A 19103-nucleotide genomic window follows, 5' to 3' on the forward strand; every position below is an offset into this window, starting at 1 on the left:
CCTTCCAGTATCTGAAGGGGACCTACAGGGATGCTGAGGAGGGACTCTTCATTCAGGACTGTAGTGACAGGACAAGGGGCAATGGGTTAAAACTTAAACAGGGGAAGTTTAGATTGGATATGAGGAAGAAGTTCTTTCCTGTAAGGGTGGTGAGGCACTGGAATGGGTTGCCCAGGGAGGTTGTGAATGGTCCATCCCCGGCGGTGTTCAAGGCCAGGCTGGACAGAGCCTTGGGTGACATGGTTTAGTGTGAGGTGTCCCTGCCCATGGCAGGGGGGGTTGGAACTAAGGTCCTTTCCAATCCTAACTATTCTATTCTATGATTCTGTGAACTAGAAAGCATCCTTGTTGCCGCTAAGTTCACTGCTCACCAGTACCTTGAGTAGCATGTGTAGTTTGGGTCCTGACTGCTCAGAAACAAGGATGGGAAAAATTTGGGGAAAGCAGCAGTCGTAAGATATATGGAAAGGCTTACGTACAAAGAAAACTGGGACTCTGTCTGGAAAGAACAGATGCTGGAGGATATCCTTGAGGTCTGCGGTATTGTGAGAGATGGGGAGAGGGTGCACAAATTCTGTTGTTCACTGTCTCTTCCAACATGAGTCTTAGGAGGCATTAAGTATAGATGTGTATGATCAAGTAAAGAGTATAAGCAAAGAAGAGAGGTAAGTCTTCTCAAAACACTGTGGCAAAGAATATTGTGTTTGCTGGAAGTTTACATAGGCTCACTTTCTGACACTACGTGCTCAAAAAGAAAAATCTTTTTTTTTCTGTAGTTGTATGTATGTAATGGGTAAGTGCACTCTGAAACATTAGTGTTTTCTATGGTCTTTCACAGTTTTGTGTAACCTTGTATTTCCCGCAGTCGGTATCTATCACAAGCCTATAAGGAAAAGTGAGATCTGCTGGTTTAGTTAAATTAAGTAGCTTCCCTATATGTATAAAATTATTGGAATACTTTTTTAATGTGCAAGGAAGTATTTTTCATTTTTCTTATTTAGTCTTCCAGCATCCTCAGTTACTTGAGAGCATATAGTACCTTTACCTACATCTTAAAAAGCAGTCTTGGATGTAGTTTCTAGTAATGTCTCCACCCTGCCCTTTGGCCCTAGAAAGTAACTCAGCAGCATATTTGAGAACGTGAGTTGTGCATGTAGGAGACATTTAGGAGTTACAGTGGATTCTCACTAAGGCCTTATGCTTCTTCGGGGACAGATGTTGTCATTAAAGAAGGTGAAATTGTGCTTTAGCCCTAAAACATAGCAAGATCCTTCTCAGTGCATTACCAGCTTCTTCTGAAATGGTTCTTCTTTAACCACTGTTACTTAAATATTGGGTCCCAGGTTTGGTGCAGAGGTGTAAAAAAAGCAGTTGTGGATGCAAAGAAAGCTAGGAGCATTCTGCCTCAGTATCCTCATTTTAGCAACAGGGCATGCTATTCTTGAATATGCCTTTCCCAGTTTTGGAGATCATGCTGCATGTTGCTGAAACATCAGGTCTTCCATTGAAAGCAGAGACATAATGACAACACCAAAAGTTTTTAGCTCTCCACACCTCCCCAGGTTAGGTGAACTCAGTTCCCTTCTTCTTGAGGTCATGCACCTCAGTAGCACCACACGTTATATTCATGTTCTAAATGCTTGCACTTGCCTGTGTTTTGTGCATGTTCTGTATGTTTTCTGCCTTCCCCCGGCTCCATCGCCAGTGCTTGCACTGTATTCTGAACCTTCATGTGACATGTTAAGAGTCATCCTTGGCAGCCTCATCAGAGAACCATGGGCTGGCCTCTGTTGCTCAGGCTGGCACATCCTTGCTCCTTGTGCTGTATCTTGTCTGGGGATTTCCGTTTCCTGGACCAGGTGGAGAGCTCCGGTGAACACAGGAGCCTTTGCTGAACCCTGACGAGGTATGTGCTGTTTCACCTAGTGACTCTGCCTGGGGTGAGTCCTCACAGCTCTGGGAGACCTTCATTCATTCCTGTTCTTGTAGGCATTTTCTTTCGGGAAACTCCTCTCTCACACAGTGTTATTTGTGAAAAGGACCAATACCCTTTTTGGTATGCAGTATCTGGTGTGGTTCTGTGTGACGGACTCGTGTGTAATGTTTTGCTTCTGAAATGAGATTCAAATCTGGGGATGGCCTAGAACATGGTTGCAGAGAAAGCACAAATACCAAAGTTTAATGGGGCCCAGGTTTCCTGATGGTAACTTGTTGTGCTAACAGCAGATTCATTTGTTTCCTAATTAATCAGAAAGAGTGTTCTTTTTATTTCAGCCATCTGGTGGAGAGCATGTTGTTTAGCTTCTTGCTACTGCAAATTGGAGCTACACAGGAAAAAGGATGTTTCAACTTCTGTTTTTGGCTTGTTTTTCTAGGTTGAGTCAGTGTAGAGCACATTAAAACCTACAGTAATCACTTGCAAAGTTCATCTCTCAAGGACTGCAAAAATTTAACTTAAATTGTCTTTCCTGAGAAGACAAGATGATGATATTGATGGTTTAATTACTTATTATTACATGTTTTATTCCATGAAATCAATTATCAAGACAAAAGTGAAATTTCCTTAGTGAACTGCAGAAGTATTCTAGGATACTGAATTTGTTACCGCTTTGTAGAGAACATGCAATGTCGCTTTTACATTTCTTCTTTGGATTAGCGTCAAAAACATATTGCCTGTCACACAATTTGTCGTTGAGTGTGCCATTAGCTTGCTAACTCCTCACAAGGATCTTAAAACATTGCATTTTTTTTTTCTCCACAAGTCCCTTTAGCGCAGCTTTCCCTTGGAAGCTATATTGTTCTTGTGGAATATTTTCCAAGGAGCAGTCTGTCCCTATGTGATGTTTACTGTATTTTTTGCCTTGCAGCCAGCAGATTTTAGTACAAACTTGCCTGGGGGTGGCCATGTCCTATTTTCTTCTTAGATGGTTCTGGCATTTATAGAGCTTGGGAGATCGTGCTTCTGAATTTTCCAGTCTGAAGAACTCGAGCCAAAACAGCAGGGGAGATAGCAAACCTGTACGTTGTTAGGCTTACGGCAGCTGGGCCTGTTTTTCCTTTGACCTAAAGCAATGGCAGATTTCCTTGGGTTTTGTGTGGAGGAGGGGGGAAGTGAAGAAGAGGAAAGCCATTTGAGGGAAACTGCTTTATCTCTGTGCTTGAAAAAAGCAAACCTTCCTTCCTCCTCCCCCAGGCCCTCTTCTTGTACCCCTAACAAGTAACTCTGAAGCTGCAGGCCTCTTTTACGTTGCATGTAGAGATTTTCTTTGAGTTAGTTTATGTATACTGCTTATCGATGAAAAAAGGGACTGCGCTTTAATATTGCATTAACATTTTGAGCAATAAACTCTTTTTATGTTGTTGTACTATAGAGCTTGCAGAATGCGTTTTATACTAGAGGGCTGGCTCCTTTGAAGTTTTCAGTGACATTTGATAGCTTCCCTGTATTTTCTCCCTGTATTTTATGTCTTGGTCAGCGAAGGAAACTCTTGCCAAATAGGGCCCAGAATCTCTCCTGTGGAGTGAACTTTGATGAGCAAATGTAGGAAAATGTGAAGTACCCCGCAGATGGGTGGTTCAGAGAACATAACAATTCTTCAAGTTTGGCCTTATGCTCAGAGAGCCTTTCTTGTCTGTAAACACTGTCTCTGAAGTTACCCCCTCTAAATGAGGTTTCCTGTGGAAATAAGTTTCATTGCTGCTGCCTTTAACGTGTCCTAGTCTTATATTTATCAGCACGTTTCAGTTAAGTTTTGCATTTATGTAACAAATATTTACTTGTACCATGAGTAAATTAGTCCTAGGGGAATGGTCTTGCATGTGACTGTTGGAACCTTGAGCTTATGAATTCCAGCAGCATAGAAGAGTTTCCTAAGAAGTTTGTGAGAATGACAGTGAGTGTTGAGACTTAGTGCATGTGGAACACAAATTAACACTGCTTGCATGTGACAAACATTTCCAAGGGACTCCTGATGATTAAGCCAAACTAAACCCCATCATTTTTCTATAGATTGATAGGATTCCTGCTTGTATGTCTACATTAGTGTGGGACAAACGGGTGACAAGTCCTGAGCTTCCTCAACATAAAGAGAAAGAAGAAAATTAATCTCTTTCTATGTTTAAATGTTTTCTGTATTGTTTACTTCATAGTTTCCCCTGCAGATAACGTGGGGATCTTCACTATGACTGTTGTAGGAGAAACTATTGTTTCTGCTGTAGTTCTGGCAAGAAATTATAGTGCAGAAGCTACGTAGCTACTCCTTCTGTGAGGAAGCTGTTTACCAGCTTCATAGTGCAAATGCTCATCCAGAATAAGAATTGTCTTAATTAGCAACGTTAATAAATTTCCCTCCACTCCTCTCATTCTCATTTGCAGCTCTCTTGAGTCACTCAGCGAAATGCCCAAGTCATGTCTCATCCTAAAGGGAAAATTATTTGGACCTGTAAATGGATGCAGAAGGGAAGGGGGAGCATTAGAGCAGATATACGTTAGTCTAAACATTGGGATAGGAAGGGCCAGCAGATACTTGGTGCTGTAAGAACTGCCATCTCCAGTCTCTCTTGGCTTATCAGTGGCAATACTTCAGGCTGTCGGAGTGGGCCAGGAAAGAGCTGAGCCTTTCACAAAACATGCTGGCTTCGAAACTGCTAGGTGTGTTCTGTAGGCAAGTGGTCCAGTTTTGCCTGGCTGTTCTGTATTTATTCTCCTCTCTTCTTCCCATTTTGCAAGCCAGTGTTGCAGTTGCAGTATTAAGCTTTCATTACTTCATAGATTAATTTGTTACCTGTCACTTTACTGAAATACCCTCACCTTTGCAAGCTTCGCTCTTTGTGCATAGGGAGACTATTTAAATTAGATATTAAAAAAAAACAAGTAACCCATTTTCAGGTGATAATTGCTCACATTTTCCTTTACCAATCCCCTCTTTTCAGTACTGGTTTTCTTTGTCTAACATGAACTTTTTCTGCTTTTTGTCTACAAATACCAGTGGGCCATAATGAATTCTTTTTTCACATCTTCCCCCTATTTTCAATGATTGTTCAAACCCTCAAGGCAAAACCCAGACAAAGGACCCTCAGACTTCTGTGAATGTTCTCTCTTGGACTCATCTCACTTTGTCACCGAGTGTAATAATTCCTATAATTTGTCTTCTGATATTAATACTTCTACAACTGCCCTGAGGAACAGATTTCCTTCCCATGTTAAACTTACTTAAGGAGGCTGTAATCGTGACTTACTAATTTTTCCCTTCTTTTAATTTTCTCAAGAATGTCTTCCTTAACATTAAGTAGCAGATATGGTAGACTCTTTGCTGGTATTAATTGCTGCTTAACCAAGTGCCCTTGAAAGTCAGTTATGTAAATGAGCAGCCTTGAGCTGGCTGTAAGAAGGAAGCTGGCTTGAGTTTAATTTAATAATTGAGGAATTGGAACATAAAATGGTTCTTTAAATCTAAAATAGGATAGAGTCATAGTCTTTATTAGACAAATTTTAATTGCATGGACTGTGATATATCAGCGGTTTAACAGTTTAGGTGATCACTTTGCATGCAGGTTAGTACTTTGGATACAGTTATTAGGAGAAAGCATTGCATTCATTTGCCTTAGGTATTTTTAGTTGAGTATTGTGAAAGAAATACTAATTTCTTGTGACTTTAAAATACCAACTAGAGCCTTTCTTGAAATACATTCTTGATGTCTGTTTTTTTCCTTTCTTAACTTGGTTATCATAAAAGTCACGATTCGTCTGTAAAAGTTGCTTGTATTTTTCCTGAAGATGCATTATGAATCTCTCAGCTTATCAGAAAGTACGTGAGTTCTGGACAAGAGAGGGCAGGTAATCCAAATAACTGCTTTGTCCATTTGGGTAAAGGTCATTTATTGTTGAATACAATGCATGCAAAAATTGATGGATGCAAAGTTATTTGCAAATACAGACTTGGCAAACCTCCTCTGGAATTCGGAAAGGGTTTTCCAGCTCGACTTAGTCATTTTTTCCCAAATGTCTTGGCATAACTGATCGCTCAGGAGTGACATATGGTAGAAACATGCTCTAAGGGACAAGTCTCCTGGATGGCGCACAGCACCACACAAGATAGACAGATGGTGGCTTATTCAACCTTGGAAAAAGTTTAATCCTACATATTGGCACGGCGGCCTGGGTACTGAGAGGCAGGCACACACATGCCTGTGAAATCTGAGGCAAAGCTTTTGTGAGTTTGCTTGCTGTTACTGAAAGAGCTAGAAAGACTGAGCTGGTATACAGCATGAGTATCTGCAAAATTGCATGTTCAACATGATATCCAACAGCAGTGATGCTCCCTAGAAAAATGGAATTCACACAATTAGCAGAGAATAAGTTTGATGAACTCTTCACAGCTGTTTCTAGACTAAAACACGTTTATATGACAAAGTTGTTCAATACTTAGGTTATCCACCAGTAGCTGTTGATTAATTCAGGTGTCTAGTAGGAGACAGGATGTTTTATGTTTTTCATGGTTTTACTTTGTTTCAGGGGTTGCTATTGGTTTTGTGAAGTGTGTTAGTATTTCACAGCTAGGAAACTAACATTTCTCTTCAGTACATTCAGACAAAAAAATTACAAATTCCCTCATGTTAAATTAAAATTTATAGCAGAAAATGCAAACTGTGTGTTCCAATTTTTTAAAAAAGCAGCAGAAGAACATCAGGCCTTTTGCTTTTAATATCTTTGTGTTTAAGACTGTGGAGAGAGGGACATGGAAAAATGGATCCTTAGTGTGGCTTGTTGAGATACCCGGTGCAGAACAAAACCTGCATTGAATTCTTTCTGGAAACCAAGCAGTGATTGATTGATTGATGGATTGATCTTCTGGAGTCAGGGCCTTGTTCTGTAAGGATTTTGAAAATACTGACTCCCTGAGAGCTTGCCAAACTTTTTTTCCTACTTTCTTTTTCTTGTAGATTACACTCAGTATTCACAACTGGAAGGAAAGGCAAGAATCTCTTGACTCTCTGGACTTCAAGGAAATCATTATGTTGTATTGGATGAGTTTAAACTAGACAAGACTTCTTTATGAATCACTTCTGGAAAGGTAAATGTAATTCAAACAAACAGATCTTTTGCAAGTAGAGGAATACTTGGTCAAATTAATTATGTGCCAATAACGTTTCAGCCATACCACAGCACAACACCATGATGGTTTTGATTCATATTTTACAGCAATTATATATATGTATGTGTTGACGTATGTGTATGGATACATATCCTTATAGATAGCTATAGCTAACCCTTACTAGTAAATTTTAGATGTTGGAAGATTTTGCTTTATTAGCTCTGGTATTTTTTGTGGAAATATGTTGGTTTCAAGGAATTCTCTCAGGTGAAAAAGGTGGGGAAAGAAGAGGGAGAGAAGTGAGATGCTCAGAGTATTCAGCATATTGGTAATTATTTGCCTGGATGTGGAAGACCCAGTTAATGTTTCTGTTCTGCCTAGTGAGAAAAATTACTTGAAAATGGGTTCCTAGCCACTGAACTAGAAAGTCAGATGGCTTATTCAGCACTGAGTGACACATACTTTCAAAATATGGTGTGGTATAAGAGAGACAGAGGGCTGCGAAGAGACTAATTCAATAACCTGTTGTTTAGGATATGCATCGAAGAAGCAAGAGATACCAAATTCTTGCTTTCAGCCAAAGGTGCTTTTGTGTAATACAAGGTATTTATACTTCTGAGCTAGTAAAAGTAAACATTCACTCTTCCTGGGGATGTGAGTACTTTTCAGGTACATATTTTCTTGTCACACTTTTCTTTCTTTTACTGTGCTCCACTGTAAGAAATGGTGACTATACTGTAGCCAAACGTGAAGGCCTACAGTAATCACTGCAAAATTAGTGCACTCTTTTGGATTTATTTCTTCTTCTTTTTTTTTTTTTTTTTCCCTTCTCCTGTAATTATTATAGGACTTTGTCAAAAAAATTGTAATAATTAGATTTTGTGCCCAAATGCACAGTCAGCAAAATATGACAGACATCAGTTTACTCTGTTCCTAGACCCTACAAGAGTTACATACACACTGCACAGGAGTGAGTGTTTTGCTGACCCATCCAGCCCCCTGTGTCAGTCCTGCTTTACTGTCATGAAGCATGCCTGTGGGCCTTCCAAACATCATTTATTTGTGCGAAAGAGAGCTGCAATCTGGTGAGATGATTAAAATTCTGCAGATACACAGCTGACACCTTTTTGACCCAGATCTGAAGTTCAGACTTGGAAATACTTCAGTCCCTTGAAATTTTAAGTCATGCTTCACAGAACTGCTGTTTTTATAATTTATAGGCTAAGTGTGATAATATCATTGTTGAAACGCTGAACATCAGTGTGTGTGAATCAGCCATCTGCTGTCAGGGCTGAGTCTTGTATCTCCCTGGCCAGTGACAGTGGAGGTCATTAAACCATGATGGGTCTCTGTCAGATGGGAATGGTTCAAGGTAATAACATGGCTGTGTCCAAAAAAAAAAAAAAGCACTTCAGCCTACTGGTAGTAATGACACTTGGAGGTCTGAAATAGGGAAAGGGGAGTTTTAATAGGGGAATGGAAACTGTATGAAGACAGGGATGTGAAAGGCTTGGATGTTTGAGAAGAACAAAGGATGGCTTTTGTAGCTGGGTTTTTGGGTTAATTGTGAACCAGATGAGGAATGGAGAAATTACACAGGGGAGAAGCAGCCTTTAGGATTTGGAAAAGAAGCTGCATACAATAAGGATTTTTTTGGAAGGCTCTGACCCTTAGGTCACTGACCTAAGAGCGGTAAGGAAACAGAGGTATAAAATGCATGTAGTCTCATTTTGTCTAGACTTGCATACCTTGTATATTTTCCAAGTGGAGATGCTTGGGTATTTTGGAACTCGTACAAATACCGAATGTCTTGGAAACCTAGCATACCCACAAGGTTAGATCCTTGTGTTAAACTTGCTGTGAGATATGGGCAGGATGTGGGGTAGAGCTAACGATGGGATCCTGTGCCATCTTGCTCTGCCAGCTCCTGTTTCTTTCGAGATAGGGTAATCAATACCAAAAAAGTCTAATGCAGAAAATAAGAAAATTTGACAGAAGATAACTGATCCAAACCAAGGGAGACCAAAGATGGTTAAGAAAGGACAGACATGACTGTGTGTGCGGTGGTGAGAATTCTGCCATACTAGCTCATGCGGATTGCTGCCAGGCTGTTGAGAGAGACCCTGAAGTTAAGATTGAGCTGACACTTTAAGAATCAGGTCTAAGATACCTGGCTGTACACCTCATGGATTACATTTAGTCTTTATTTGTTGCAGTGAAATCCAAAACGTACTCTTAATAAGTATATCCAAGCAGGAGGAAAAAACAATTTAAAAATCCTAATTTAGTCAGTAATCCAGTGGTAGGAAATTGTCAAGTTGTAATTATCTTCTATATTTTCTATACTCCCCCCATCTTGTTGGGAGATTTTTAGGTATTAATTTTTAATTTAGTACTTAATCTTCCTACTTTCTTCCTCTCCTTCTCCCCCAAAACCTCAGACCCCAGTGGTAAAAAAATGGGATGTATCCCCATGTAGGTCACGATGTGCGCTGGAGGTGGTGCACCTCTGTTAAAATCTTAAATGCAGGTAAAGCTGAAAATGGCTGCAATCACTTTTATGCTGTCTGTCCCCCTTTGTTCTCTCTCCCTCCCCCTTCTGCTTCTGCTCACTTGCTCTCTCTTTAGTATAACACAGTTGAACAGCAGTGAAGTGTAAAATGTGCTTTTGCCAAGGTCAGTTTCTTGTGATTACTCGCCTGTGGCAACTTATGCCAGTTGCAACAGACTGAGTCTCAGCAGTCCACAAAGTCACACTGGTGCTTGTGCAGAGGACACCCAGTGTAGGTTATAGTAACCGTAGTCTGGAATAGCTTGCAATGCTGCTGAATTTTACCAGCTTTATTTAACTCTTCCAATCTAGTTTGTGCTCGCTTCAGTGGATTGGAATCTGTTTCATGATGTGCTAGGTTGTCCTGTTCTCTGGAGACCCTCAGGGAGGATTCTGTGTAGATGAAATCCTTGTTGTTAGAGGTGGTTTCCTTTCTTACAGTGGATTGCTCAAATTTCAGGAATTATACATTAAAATAAAACATCACAGACACATACATCTTGTAAATTTGTGTGTGTATGTATGTGGTTGGCTTGCTCTTGAAAGTCATATCAGATACTGCTGAAGCGAATATCTGCATAGTAAGAAGTATTACAGAAAAGTTTAAGAAGTAGCTTTTTAAAGAAAGAGCTTCAAAGATAGTGACACACAGTCTTTGTACCACCTTTAAAATGTTGTATATACTCACAAGCATCAAATAATGTTTTGTTTAGAATATAATACTGATTTTGACTGCTGTGACTGGGGAGCAAATGTGAGATTCAAGAACATCTCTTTTAGGAGATAAGATTTGTTGGATCCTATTTTGTTGTGCACACTGGATTGGGTACCACCGTGTTACACAGTAGAAGTGGGAGGGATGTCCACCTTCATTCCCGTTTCTCATATATGAACAAACATATCTCTTTATGGAAAAAATGTTATATTTAGAACAGAAAAGCATGGACTTGCTGGGTTGTTTTGCTTATTTGTATTTCCTGGGTTGTTTTATTTATTTGTACTGTCATCAACAATTACATGATTTTATTTTCACTCTGGAAATGCGTACTTTTCTAAGAAGCATTTAGGTCTTGAGTTCTGTGATAGTGACTTTCTTGAGTTCCATTATAGTGACTTTTTTAGCTGATAGTTACCTACCTGTCACTACTGACAAGTTGAGAGGCAATAACACATCTAGATGATCAGCTGAAGGGCTAGAGCAGAATTTTGGTGACCTTTGTAATTCAGTTAGGTGCAAAATTCCATTGCTTAAAATTGGTATGCATTTGATTAATATTGAAACTGTGTGTTGCTGTATTAAGCACTGCTCTCTTGTCTTTGGTTTGGAATGTTTCCTTAGCACAAGTAAAATAATGAGTCAGCAATTGAGTTTTGATCCTGTAAACACCCTTGCACAAAGTGTACAAGAATATTCCCATTGCGCTCAGTGGAACTCCCCACAAAACAAGGTGAGAATTCCAAAGTCAAGTGATTTGGAGCACTGCATGAAGGGTTTATCCTGTATTTTCTGTTTAATCTTGCTTCCAGGTTCACAAGAAGTATTTTTATAGAGGAATATGTTACCTGTTGCTTTTTTGTATATATGGAAGACATTAAATTAACCTTTTGTTGCAAGTGTGTGTTAGATTGACATTTGCTTCTATGGTTTTCATAGCCTATATAATTCTATTACGATTCCAGGTCCTATTTCTTTGCTTTTAATAACATTTGTATTGGCCTAACTCTTACAGAAGAATGTGCTATGAGATCTATGTTCACACTTTGCGATGGTTGATCTGTCTACTTTAAGTTGGAAATTCATGGTGGAAATGAGCAGTGTTTTGTGTGTCTGTGCTGTGGTATAGCGGCCTACAGCACTTGCAGTGATGCACATTGTCTTCTTACGGTTAGAGAGAGAGTGGAAATGAGTGTTACCTGTAGGAAGAAACAACTGTACTAATAGAAGCTGGTCTTCAGTCAGCTGAGAAATGAAAAAGTGTGTTCTTGAGTGCAGTGATACAGAAGAGTTGCATTGTCCATGCTCACCACAAATTGTCCTGCTAATTTCCTTTCATCTTAAGGAACTTGAGGAAAGAACTGTTCAGACACTGAAGTTGGTTTTGAAGCATTCACTATGATGTTCTTGCATTGGGCTGCTGCTGCTGCATGCTCTGAGGATTTCCTCATCGGTATGTTCAGCACGAGCAAGCAGCTGACAGCTGAGATTGAAGAAGCGTGCACAAACCCTGAACTCATTCAAATCTGTGTGCAGACTCAGAGCCAATTTTAAAAAATTTATTAGAACTTCAGTGTTTCTCAGGTTCTCACCTCCTGATTGCAGGTGATGCAGGAGTGCTTTGCTGCAGGCAGTAAAGCTGGGTGTGTTTAATTCTGGACGAGTAAGAATCCAGAGCACTTGAAGGCTTGCAAGATTTGCATCCTCGTTTTTTTTTTTTAACTCATTTGTGGAGATAGGAAAACTTGGTAAGAGATTTATCCGTACACTTCCTAGTAGTTTTAAAGGGAGCTCTCCATGTCAGTGTCCTAGTCAGCTTTGACTGTGCTAATTCAGACATGGTGGAAATACGCATTTTAACATATAGATAGAATCCTATTTTTTGTAATGCACCTGCAACTTGAGAGTATCACAAGAGATTTTCCTTTCTGAAGATGACCATTGAACTCCAACATTTCATGTACTCATTGCTGTATTAATTTTATTAAAAGCAGACTGGGGAAATGAGCAACAAATCTGTGTTGTGCAGCAAACATGTTACTTCTCCATATTCTTTTCTTTTTAAACTCTTCATATTTATCTTGATTTTCTTGGCAACAGTAGTACTATCTCCTCATAGGCATTCAGTTCACAGTCAGACGTAGGGGAGTATTTGGGGATTAGGAACCAGGTAAAGAGAAATCAAAACATTTAGAGGAAACATTCTCAAGCCCCATATAAAAATTTATTCCAAATGAAGGCCTGTGTTAATCCCAGGGATCAGTAGCTCTGTAACAGTTATCACCCACATATCCCTGGAAGATGAAGGGGAAACTAGCTGACAAATCAGGGGGGTTTGTGTTTCCCTTTTAATGGCAAAAGTATCTTTAAGCTTCTAAGAGCTTTTAATAAGCACTAATTTTGCATTTCAGTTATGATAAAAACATCATCATCCAAATAATTTTCTCCTTATTAGATGGACAAAATTTGGTGATCAGAAAGTCAGATTAGGAGGCAGGTTTTCTTATGGTTTGTTACTTACGGCTTTGACACCTGAATCAGTGCATGGTCTAGGACAGTCTATAACATGACTTCAGCTTCCCCATGGGAAATACTGGCTAATAATTTTCTGCCTTACGGATGCATATGAAGATTAACTTCATGGAACGAGTGAAGTATTTATTAATAAATGATCGTTATTGGTATGTCACTTGCTTTTTCATAGCAGTGACATTGGTAATATATTATTCCTGAGGGGAATGTAAATGAGCACGTAAAACAGAAGACACTCATTTGAGTAATTTTCGTTAGCCTTCATCAAAGCATGTGTATTCAGTGGTGTCCATTTAGTGCTTACTGTTTTGATGATTTAAAAATACTAAAGAAGAAATGTCACCAAATATGATGGGATAACCCGAGATCATGCTCACTTGATCTGGCTTCAGATTGCATCTATTTGATAATGTTCTTTTAAAGGCCTGTTAACTGAGAATGTAGGCAAAGCAGCATACATATTAAACCCAGCTACATTTTAGGAGTTTAATCTTGTTGCATGTTTTTTGCAATACAAGTGTGATGTGTAATTAAATTGTGAAATGTCCAACAGCAGCATGGCTATTTAATCTTTTTTTTTGGTTTGTTTTTAGTTCTCCATTTTTTCATAACTGAGGGTAAGGAGAAATAAAATATTTTGCCAGTCTGTTTCCAGTGTCAGAGCTGTCATTTGACCCTGGCAGGAGATGTGGGAGAATGGGCATTGCATTATGTTTCTTCCAGTGAGCAGTTTGAAGTATGTGACTGAACAGCAAGGTCATACAGGGTTTTGAAACAGGGTTTTCTTTTAAGATGCTATTACTGTCTTCTTAATAAGCACCTTAAAGAAAAAAGGCCCCTAAATAGTTATTTTGGTTTCTTTATAGTTTTAGACTTCTGTAATTTTTCTACTATACTTTAAATATTAAAAATAATCTTGTGGTAAATGTCGTTACGGCTCAGGCTGGAATTGCTTCACAGAGCCTCTCATTTTTTGGGTGAGGGTTGTAAAGAAAGAAATGAGATAAATATGAAGGGCAAAGGAGAGGAATGCACTTGAAAACCTGATTTGCTGTCAAGGCTGAGGGACAGAGGTACTTTTTGACATGGTGCTGAGTATTGAGCTGCTGTCTGAAAGGAGCAGTGGTGATCTTTCTTGCACCCATTGGTTCCTCTGCCATCATCTCATTGGACTAAGATTAGGTTTTTAGATTGTAGTCTAGTATATCTAAACATTACATTAGAACAAAGAAGCAAATTCAGCAGCTGCCTTTATAAATTGTGTTATCGAAGGTGCTGGAAGTGACTGAGTTGCACCTTAAGGATTCTTTCATTATGGTTTCTGTCAGGAGGGTCCTATTCCCTTTGCCCCGACTGTGAACACCAGAGCCTGTACCTTGCAGCTGTGTAAAAGACAGTTTGGGAGTATGGTCCAACATGCTCAGTATCCTCTGCAAGATGGCTGAAGGTTACTGGTCATGGCTTTAAACCCTTGTTATAAACCTACATAACAGAAATATTCAGAACTCAAAAGATGTAGTTAATTTAATCTTCTAGTTTTGCAGTGAAAATCAGAGTTTGAGTTTTCATCTTGCGTTATTGATGGAGTTTTTTCTCTCTCGAGAATTAAACCTGAAGCAATGACTTATGAGTCATACTTTGTGCCCCATTTGCAAACTAACTTGACTCATCAGTGATTCTTCTTCTGGCATGATTTGGGGGAAATGACAAATATTTTTTTCATGTGTAGTTTTTAATTATTATTATTGACTGTTGAATAAAGACAGAGATGAAGACAGCCCAGCTAAATACCTGATTTTATATAGGTCTGTGCTTCTACATCGTACAATAAAGTATTGTACAATTGCATAAGAAAGACAGTAGAATGCGGATTTCTGATTCTTTAGTGCCAGTATCAAACAAGGATGGTAACAAGGAAGTCTTAAGGGGTCATCATTATGCCCGTATTTCCTTTGCCTTAATAGTTTCCAGATGTATAAGGTATAAAAAAATATCTCATGTTTGGAAGATACCTCCTGCAAGTAAAGCCCCAAACACAGAGCTTTTAAATTCTAGATCTTCTTTAAGCCATAAGATCTCGCTATCTAATGTTAATATGCATTTAAACAAATTAGACTGGTCTTGTAACTTCTGGCATACTTAATAGTAATTTTTAATTGGATTAAATTATTTTTAATGTTACATTTCTCTTGTAGTATAACCACAGACAATATTTCTCAGTGATGATTTTGTGGAAACTTGAAAAGAAAAAACAACTTCAATAGTGCTTTCTAAGTTTACAAATTTATAATAATCTAAAGTTAACACTTTAAAGCACTATCAAAATAGTTGCTCTTATTAAAAACAACCATGTAGCTTTTTCTGTATAAAACTGTTCTGGACTTTTTTCTTGTGTCCAAGGTCTAACTACTCTTAAATGTCTTCTATAGAAACTATAAGAGCTTTTGAGTTAGGCTTCTCAAAGCCGCTGGTTGTTTATATTTGCCTGCATTTGTTAGCCTCGGTGTCTGAAGTCTTGCATGTAAACAATAAATAATCTGTTTGATATTATATAATCTCACTCTACATTCATTGTCAGAACTTGACTCAGGGGTTTTGTTTCATGCACCATAATGCTTCTTCCCCAGTTATCTGTAAGGAAAACACAAATGGGTCTGGTGGTTGTGAGGTGATGAAGCTTACAAAGCATTTCCTTAAGAAATTAAAGTATGCATTTTTCTGCTGTATGTTAAGACTTAAAATCCATATCTTCACTCCATGACTGATTAGTAGATCCTTTAACTGAAGTGAAATCCTGAACTGAAGCAGCTTTAAAAGCCAGCTTGTGGAATTGACGATGTAAAAGTTGTTGGAGCAACTGGAGAAAAGAGAAATGTGACAGATGTGTAGGATATCCATATGCACAGATTATGGGCAAACAAACATATCATAGGTAAGATGCACAGATTCCCTCTGCAGGTATATGAGAACCCAGACTCTTCTACATCCTGTTGGCATTCATCTATAGGGTATGAAATTAGCTTGATTTTTATGTGGTTAAACCAGGTTTCTTAAATTATTGGCATCAGTTTGAGCCAAATATTTCTTTCTTATTACACAACAAATGGGAAAACTTTCCTGCCAAGGAAGGAACAGAACTGAACCATAAATGTGACAGTAATATTTCTTGTAGAGCTTTTCATCCAAGATTAATCTTTTCTGATAGGGCCACCTCTTAATTCCAGGTAGCTTTTTCCTCCATTCAAACTGACGAAGCAGCCATCCTTCAAAAAGTAAAGATAAACTTGCTCTCGAATTCCCCATTTCTGTTCTCTGCTGGAGGCATCCAGTTTTGTTGATAATGATCTAATCTGTTGCATAACCGGAGAATACTGAGCCTGCTGCCACAGCCTGCTTCTTTCTTGGCACTGTGGAAGGCTTCAAAGAGAGACTGTGTGTGTGAGGCGACTGCTGTACCAGCAAGACCAAGGGGATCAAAGCATATGTTTAGGAATGGAAAACAACAAAAAGAGAAGCCGTTGCCACACAGTTGCCATCCTGTAACTGAAACCAGTCTCACAAAAATGAACTATTTCAACATTAAGGATAATTATTTTAAATTCTAGAAAGCAAGAAAAGATCAGAGATTTTTAAGGAGAATTCATCATGATTTTATTTTGTAGATACTTGGTGTGGGGAGCACTATTTTTCACAGAATGAATGTGTTGACACTTGCATTCAATTTAATTGTTTTTGCGTGATTTTATGCTGCATCACATTGCTTTCTTGGCTCCTCTAATGTTTTTAATTAGTAAGTTTTAAAATGAAATCAGTTGAAAAATTACTTGAAAGTAAGAAAAAAACCTGTGGGAAAATTTTATGTAGCAATATTCTGTGAAGGTTGGACAGTCGTTTCAAGATTGCATTTAATGAGCTTGGGGAAGATACAGTGGTTTGTGGTGGTATTTCGTTGTGGTGTTTGGGTTTTTTTTTTTTTTAATTTCATAATAAATGGAAAGAATTTCTCTTCATATTATCCCCCCAGAGTTTTGGATAAAAATACCTGATTTTTCAGGAGATACCTAATTTATGAGCATCTATTTTATCTTTGGGTTTCATGAATGAATATTAAGTGTTATTCCTTGTACTTTAAGTATGGTTTACGTTATAATGCAGTATTGGTTTAAATTTACTCTTTTTCAGATTCAAATGGTTTTTTTCCACCTATAATTTTTAATGCCATAGGAAAATCTCAGTATTTATCTGTACTGATTTAGTAAGCTGTCATAATGGAAATGTAGGAATCTCAGCTGCATGTTATTAGGGAAACTTGCTCTAATACACAAAATATTTAACAAAAAGAAACGATGCAATTTTCACAGTGCCAACTTTATAGCAGTGTCCTTCTCCATGGTCTATTTGTCCCTATCATTTACTGTGATAGTACTTTGTGGTTTTTATGATAGGGAAAATTATAGTAATGTTTTTTCATACTCATCGATTCCCCATCCAATGGAGGCAGAGGAAAGTTGGAGATACAGTAAATTTACTTTCTCTCCAGCATCCTTATTGTTATATAGTCTTCTGTATGATGCATCAGAGTTAATGGTAGTGACTATGCCTTTTATTTCTGTGGTGGGTTGGTGACTGACATATATACAGTGTTTCTCAGATTCTGTGACTTCCAAGAAAATAAGAAAGCACAATGTGATGACTCTTGGTAGAGATGCACTGAAGTGTTGCACCTTGATAAAGGGTATGGCACTCTTCCCACACTTAGTTTTGCCCTGCAGTGTTAGAAACACTCCACCACTCGCGTTTTCCCCTCTTCTTTAAGAAACAGATTCCTTACTATTTGTAAAATTACACGTTCTGAGTTACCTTGTGCTGACTATCACAGGAGGAAGCCATAGCTGGGATTTCTCCTTCCTTTGACTACTTTGCTCTCTGTGGTGCAGTGTGTTTCTTCAGAGGTATTTCCTTGTGAGGTGGGAAGGAAAGGATGCTCTGTCAGACCAGACCCCTTGAGACCTCAGCTGCAAAACTCTACATTTTAAAGGACATGAGCAATTTTTTTCAAAGCGGTATTCAGAAGTTATCCTGAAGGTCACAGAAGGTATTTTCCTTACCCCAAACTACCCCAGACCCTTTCTTAGATGCATCAGTCTTTGAAACCTTCCTTTAGAAGTCTGTCTTTTTAACAAGGGCCAAACAAGATATTTTATTGTGTCCTCCACACAGCAGAGTTGTTCTGACTGAAATTAAAATACTTTACAAATCAAGACTTAAGGCAGAGACTTGGAATAAAAAATTTCAGATCAGTTTTTAAAGTCTAGCAGAGTTGTAATGGATGGAGAGTGCTCTGATCCCTAATTGTAATGCTGAGGGTCAGCTCTATTGATCCTACCTCTTGTTTGAGAATCACTATCATCAATTTATTAATTTCCATAATTATGTTGTTTTGGTACATATTAAATAGGTGTTTAATCTTTTTTTTATATGTCATTCCTTTTCTAGTAAAATGGATCAGTGGCAGAGAAGTTGTGTGTGCTTAGTGGAGCTTTCTCTTGTCCTCTTTTTGGGTCATTGAAATCTCTGCTTTTGAGAGGCTTTTGTGCTCTGTTTTTATGTTGAGGGTATTTTTGACAGGGAGTCAATGCTCAAATTGCTGTTTTAGTTACTATGGAGAAGCTTTCCCACAGGAAGGCTTATGCTCTATTTTCTGAAGATGGTCAAACACTGAATTTGCTCAACTTCCTCTTAACTTGCAGTTCTGAAGTTCATTTTGTACCAGTTGTTTTTAGACTGAAATTCATTTGGCTTATACACACTTCCTTTTAGCCTTTGTTATCTGTACTGTCCTATTGGAAAAAGAAAAAGATGAGGATCAGAATAAAAGACGAATATATCCTGAAAGCCTGCATATCACAAGGGGAAATTAATGTGGCTGTAGTCTGACTGCAAGGTTTTATTGAGAGAGAACTCACGACTGTCTTGGAAGTGAGTTTATTAGAGATTTCTGGTATATACTGATGTATGTCTCTTACTTGTGGGTATGGTTTCCTTATGCAGGATGCTAGATTGTGGTGTTCTCATTTATGTTGTGGGGCAGATAAGAGTTCTGTAAATAAGTTTGTTTTCATGTGGAAAACTTCCTGGATTGGGCCTGAATGGCAACAATGTGTGATTTAGTACATATGTAGTGGTGGAGTTTTTTTGTGGTTTTTTTTTC

General features: G+C 38.5%; 1 protein-coding gene across 2 annotated transcripts in view; it reads left to right on the plus strand.

Moving 5' to 3' along the window:
• Window positions 1-19103, plus strand: part of LDLRAD4 (low density lipoprotein receptor class A domain containing 4) — a 283536-nt gene that overhangs the window by 37393 nt on the left and 227040 nt on the right. For both annotated transcript variants that reach the window (XM_062633058.1, XM_062633057.1), the window contains exon 2: window positions 6943-7073. The gene's annotated coding sequence lies outside the window, so the exon portion shown is untranslated. The remainder of the gene's footprint in view (window positions 1-6942; window positions 7074-19103) is intronic.

This window comes from Pezoporus occidentalis, unplaced genomic scaffold, assembly GCF_034315485.1.
Source record: "Pezoporus occidentalis ecotype Australia unplaced genomic scaffold, CSIRO_AGI_Poc_V1 ctg4, whole genome shotgun sequence".
Classification (NCBI taxonomy): Eukaryota; Metazoa; Chordata; class Aves; order Psittaciformes; family Psittacidae; genus Pezoporus; species Pezoporus occidentalis.